Below are 5,745 nucleotides of genomic sequence, written 5' to 3'. Positions count from 1 at the left end.
TTTCTATATTGTTATCAATTAAACCATGTCCTGAAAGATTACCAAAATGCATGCCTCACTTTCTAACAAGCACGAACTGTAGATCTTGACCTAGAGTACTTGAGTATCCATCCTTATAGATTGCGATTAGTCTAAAAGGTCAATACTTTCAAACAAAACTCCCACCATAGTGTGTACCCACTTTTAAAATAATTCAGAACACTAAAATCAAAGTGCTCCTGGGTATGTTGAGCTGTCTCTCACTGCTGTTAGAGCCGGAGGAAGCGAACTGGTAACTGGCATATCATTCCTAATTTGATACTGTGTTTACAGAGATGCCTTAAATTATATCTTCATTTACTTCTTACAATAGAAGATTCACTAAATGATTTCTTTTCTAGTAATCTGAATCAGACTTTAATCTCTGTGGACATGGAAGTGGGTAATCGCACCATCCTGAGTGAATTCATCTTGGTGGGCTTCTCAGAAGACCCCCAGTTGCAACTTATTCTATTTGGAGTATTTCTGATGCTTTATTTGATAACCTTGTCAGGGAACATGACCCTGATGATCTTAATCCGGATTGACTCTCGTCTTCACACACCTATGTACTTTTTCATTGGCAGCCTGTCCTTCTTAGATTTCTGGTACTCCTCTGTGTATACGCCCAAAATCCTGGTTAATTGTGTCTCAGAAGACAAGCGTATTTCCTTGGCTGGGTGTGGGGCCCAGTTCTTCTTTTCCTGTGCTGTAGCCTACACTGAATGCTACCTCTCCTAGCAGCCATGTCTTATGACCGCCATGTGGCAATTTGTAACCCCTTACTCTATTCAGGTATCATGTCCACTTCTCGCTGTACTGGACTTGTTGCTGGCTCCTACATTGGAGGATTCTTGAATGCCATAGCCCATACTGCCAACACTTTCCGCCTAAATTTCTGTGGTAAGAATATCATTGACGACTTCTTCTGTGATGTACCACCGCTGGTTAAAATGTCCTGTACCGACACACAGGTCTATGAAAAAGTGCTCCTGGGTATGGTGGGCTTCACGGTCCTCTCCAGCATTCTTGCCATATTGATTTCCTATTTCAACATCCTCGTGGCTATCCTGAGGATCCGCTCGACCTCGGGAAGGCGCAAGGCCTTTTCCACCTGTGCCTCCCATATTATTTCTGTCATGTTCTTCTATGGATCCATGCTCTTCATGTATTCAAGGCCCAGCTCCACCTACTCCCTAAAGACAGACAAAGTGGCTTCCCTGTTCTACACAGTGGTGAACCCATTGCTGAACCCTCTTATCTATAGTGTGAGGAACAAAGATGTCAAAGAAGCTTTCAAGAAAGCAATACAGAGCATACGGCCACAAGGATGAAGGTTACTTTTTATTTTCTTAATGAATGTCTTTAATGTTTATTCCAATACATTGTTTCTTATATATGCTTATAAAATTTTGTCTATTTCAATAAGTTCAACATGTTAGACTTAGTGAAATACTGTTGTTGTTATGTGCCATCGAGTCGGTTCCGACCCATAGCGACCCTGTATAGGGTTTCCGAGGGTGTAAATCTTTACGGGAGTAGAAAGCCTCATCTTTCTCCCGCGGGGCAGCTGGTAGTTTCGAACCACTGACCTTAAGGTTCGCAGCCCGATTCGTAACCATAACTACTCTTTAATTAATATTATTATGATACTCTGATATAAGTGTTTTTTATGGTTTCTAATATTGAGTGGTTTGATATTCTGCAAGATTTCAGTCTGCCTCTTTGCAATACCATAACTTCAAAAATATATATATCCTTTTGATGATGTCATGGAATAATAAAAAGGCAACGGGATGGATGGATTCTGTGTAAATGGTGTGATTTTGAAGCTTGACAAAACTTGTTGGGAGGCGATGAAATTTGCAATGGGCTGATTATTAGAAATATGCTCAAAATTTTACAAACATTTATTTTTAATTGAGTGTTTTCTCCAAATTATTTCATCAGCTTTTAATTTAATATACTGAAAATATCTGTGTAAACCTGTGTCTGATATATTAGCAAAATATTAGGCTAAATGTTTACAAGTTATAAAGATTATTTTACAAAAATGATTCTAAACCCATGGGTAAAGTTGTTTCTTTATAATTTTAGCCCTTGAAAACGAATGATTTTCCCCTTATAGTATGGACACTCTGCAATATTGTCCCTCATGCCACCACCCTTTGCACCAATATCATCATGTAGAATGAAATGAAACATACTATAAAAAATTGTCCGGAGGAAACAGTCACTGGAACAGGATGTCATGATGGGTAAGGTGGAGGGTCAGAGAAAAAGAGGAAGACCCCTAACGAGATGGATTGGCCAGGTGGCATCATTGATGGACTCAAGTGTGGCAGCGGTATTGAGGTTGGCCCAGGATCGGACATTGTTTCGTTCTGCTGTGCATGGGGTCTCTATGAGTCGGTTCCGACTCGATGGCACCTGACAACAACAACAACAATAAAAAAAAAAAAAAAAAAAAGAAAACAAAACTCCCACCATAGTGTATACCCACTTTTTATGTTTTCTACTAAAACTTAAACTGCAAAGAAATTTTGCATTTTAACTAGTCTATAGTCTCTAGAACATTACAAGTTAATTATTAGTTATGATTTTTATATGAGTGTGAGGTTCAAAAGTAGACGTTTGTTACTAAAAGATTGTAACTATGCTAAAATGTAATTTTATAAAATGCACTAAATTAAAATTTTACAACAAATAATTATAGTCACTTCACTCTGAATTAGTTGTGGCATTTCTGGTCATTCTTTTCAAATGCATTTATTTTCTAATGTGCCACCGCCCACTCTGTTTTCATTACAAAATTCGTAACATTCTATATTCTTCTGCCACCATAGAAGTTGGGGAGTGCTTATCTGGAAGAGTTTGGGGTGTGTTTTATAATTTCAACAATCGGTGTATTCTTCACTTTCCTGTAAAAAACTATCACATAAGGAAAAAAGAAAGGTGGTTCAATCTTAGCTAATAGCCATGCCCCCCACTCCCCCAAAAAAATCCTTTGAGAACTCAGAAGTAATACATACTCTTGTTTGTTTGGAATTTAACCAATATATTGCTTTTTTAAAAAATAAATCTATATTGATATTGGAGTCCTGGTCTTGTGCTATAGGATAAACACAGGAACACAAGGCTGGTTTTAATCACAAAGTTGTTGGTTTGAAATTACCAGAGAACTTCTGAACCCCAATACAGTGAGTCAAACAGACTTGATGGTACTTAATAACAACAAAAACATATTAATATTAAACTGACTCTTCTTTGCTTCACTCTAAACCAAGATATTTCTTTTAGAAAAAAAATATTAATATATGAAAGCTGTATTAATATGGTACTGAAAAAGACTATTAAAATTACCATGGGCTGCCAGAATAAACAAATCTGTCTTAGAAGAAGTACAGCCAAACTGCTCCTTAAAAGCCAGATTGGTGATATTTTGTCTCTTGTGTTTTAGACATATTATAGAAGAGACATTCCCTGGAGAAGGGCATCATGTTTGGTGAAAAGGAGGGTCATTAAAAAGAGGAGGACCCCCCCCCAATTAAATGAGATAGATTGACATAGTGGAAACAGCAATGTATTGAAATGTAACAAAAATTGTTAAGATGATTCATGACTTGGAAGTATTTTGTGTGTGTGTGTGTGTGCCATAGGGTCACTATAATTTGGAATTGACTTGAAAGCATATAACTTATTAATATTAAGCTGGATCTATAATCTATAGTTAAGATTCCAGATGGTTCTGTGGATTTTGTGGGTTTGAACCAGAAAGTTGGCTGTTTAAGCCCATTCAGTGCTCAAAGGAAAAAGGATGATGCTTTCTGCTCCAGTAAAAGTTTACAGAAACTCTATATAGAGTCCCAATGAGTTGGAAATCACTCAAGATGAGTTGGAAAGAAAGAAAAAATATTCTATGTGGTTCCATGTGGCACAATGAAGCCATGGGTTAGTAAACTTTAAGGTTGAAATGCCTTTTCTTCTGAAAGGTCATAACCATTGATAATCCTATGGAACACAATTCTACTTCACCACACAGAGGGTTACCAAGTCTCAAATTCAGTTGTATTCCCGCCCCCGTTTTTGTTTTTAAGTTTTTATTGTGAATTGAGTCAAAGTTGACAGGGCAGATTATCAGTTTTGCATTCAATAAATCATATTTTGTTTCATTGCAATATTTACAATCCCCTCTATATACCGTCAGAGTCCTGGTGTGGCAATGTGGTCTAATGCGTCAGACTGCAAAATCGTTTGAACAGCAAGGTCCGTGGTTCAAGTTCACCAGCTGCTCCTTGGAGACCCTATACAGGGTCGCTATGAATCAGAATTGACTCAACGGCACTCAACAACAACTATATACCATCAGTCAACAGTATTCATTTTTTTTTTTTTTTTTTTTTTAATGTACACATACAAAACAGAAAATATATATTCATTTAATTGTCCAAAGAGCACACTTTGGAAGCCAGCCTTCTGTCCATAGGCATGCAGCTTTTCTCATTCTAAGGGCTTAGAGTCCTCAGCTGTTCTATCTATGCCACTGCTTCTGCCAACATCTCTGTTGTCACCGCTTTTTTGGTTAGGACCATATATTCCACTTAAGTTCTTTTCTCTTGTTGGAAATCCTCTGTTCCTGAAATGGAAGCTTGACTTCTCCCACCTTTCAGTTTCACATCTATATTTGCAGTTATGAAAAATCATAATTAGTCCTTATAAAAATTGCACACAATTGAATATTAAAATCCTATCCCCACCCTCCCTCATCACCTTTCACCAGACCCATCTGGAAAAGTGGAAAACTATTCAGTGGGGATTTTACCTTATCCATGTTGTTCTGACACTAAGCACACTCATGAAAGCTTGTAAACCAGCCACTTGGTGCCCTTATAGCCCCCCTTTTTCATAGCCAATGTTTAAGTTGACCCTCCCTATTAATCCAGTGTACTGAGAAGGCAAGTTTGATCCTTGATCTGAAGAGTCAGTTCCTTTCTGTTGGAATTTTGAGCTATTATATCTGTAAGCAAAGTTCTAGTTCATCAGATTGTGGCAATTTACTCTCAGTTCCTGTATTAAACTTTTTTTAGATTCATCTGGTTGTGTTCTGTTTAACTAGCCATTCAAGGTATATCGAATGGGTACTATCTGCAAGTTTTTGAGTTCTTGAACACTTCCCTCCACTTCAGATCAGCTGTCCACTTCGCTCTCAACTCTAGCCTCCAGTGACTAGGTCAGTGTCCATGGTCTTGGGAATTCACATGCCTCCCAAAACTTCAGACTATTCAGTCATTGCTCTTCTCTTTCTTATCTCAAGGAGCCTGTGGAGCATGGTTAAACTCAGAACATGTTTTCATTGGTGCGTTTCTCCCACATCCACTCACAAGTAGACCAGGGCAGTCATCAGTGAGCATACAAGACTGCTTGTGTATTCATTTTGATTTTTGGTCTTAGAAGGGAGGTTACCCTGGTTCACTAACTTCTCTTACCTTGATGACTATTTTTGCTTTTTATTTTGCTGTATTCTCTAGTACAGATTAGAGTCTATGCAGTAAAACAAAATAAAGTGTTTAAAACTGGTATGAATTTTTCTAAATGAATCATTTTAATAGAAAAGAGATTAAACAAACAAACAAACAAACAAACAAATAAATAAATAAACCTGGTCTACACGCTTTCCTGAAGTAATCCATTATCTCTTAGCACAGATTTTTCAAAATATATTTTACT

The 5,745-nt window shown here is 37.4% G+C and overlaps 1 pseudogene; it reads left to right on the top strand.

Moving 5' to 3' along the window:
• Positions 1-408: 408 nt before the first annotated feature.
• Positions 409-1,352, top strand: LOC102812878 (annotated as a pseudogene).
• Positions 1,353-5,745: the final 4,393 nt, after the last annotated feature.

This window comes from Chrysochloris asiatica, unplaced genomic scaffold (assembly GCF_000296735.1).
Source record: "Chrysochloris asiatica unplaced genomic scaffold, ChrAsi1.0 scaffold00339, whole genome shotgun sequence".
Lineage (NCBI taxonomy): Eukaryota > Metazoa > Chordata > Mammalia > Afrosoricida > Chrysochloridae > Chrysochloris > Chrysochloris asiatica.
This window is presented reverse-complemented; position numbering and strand designations above follow the sequence as displayed.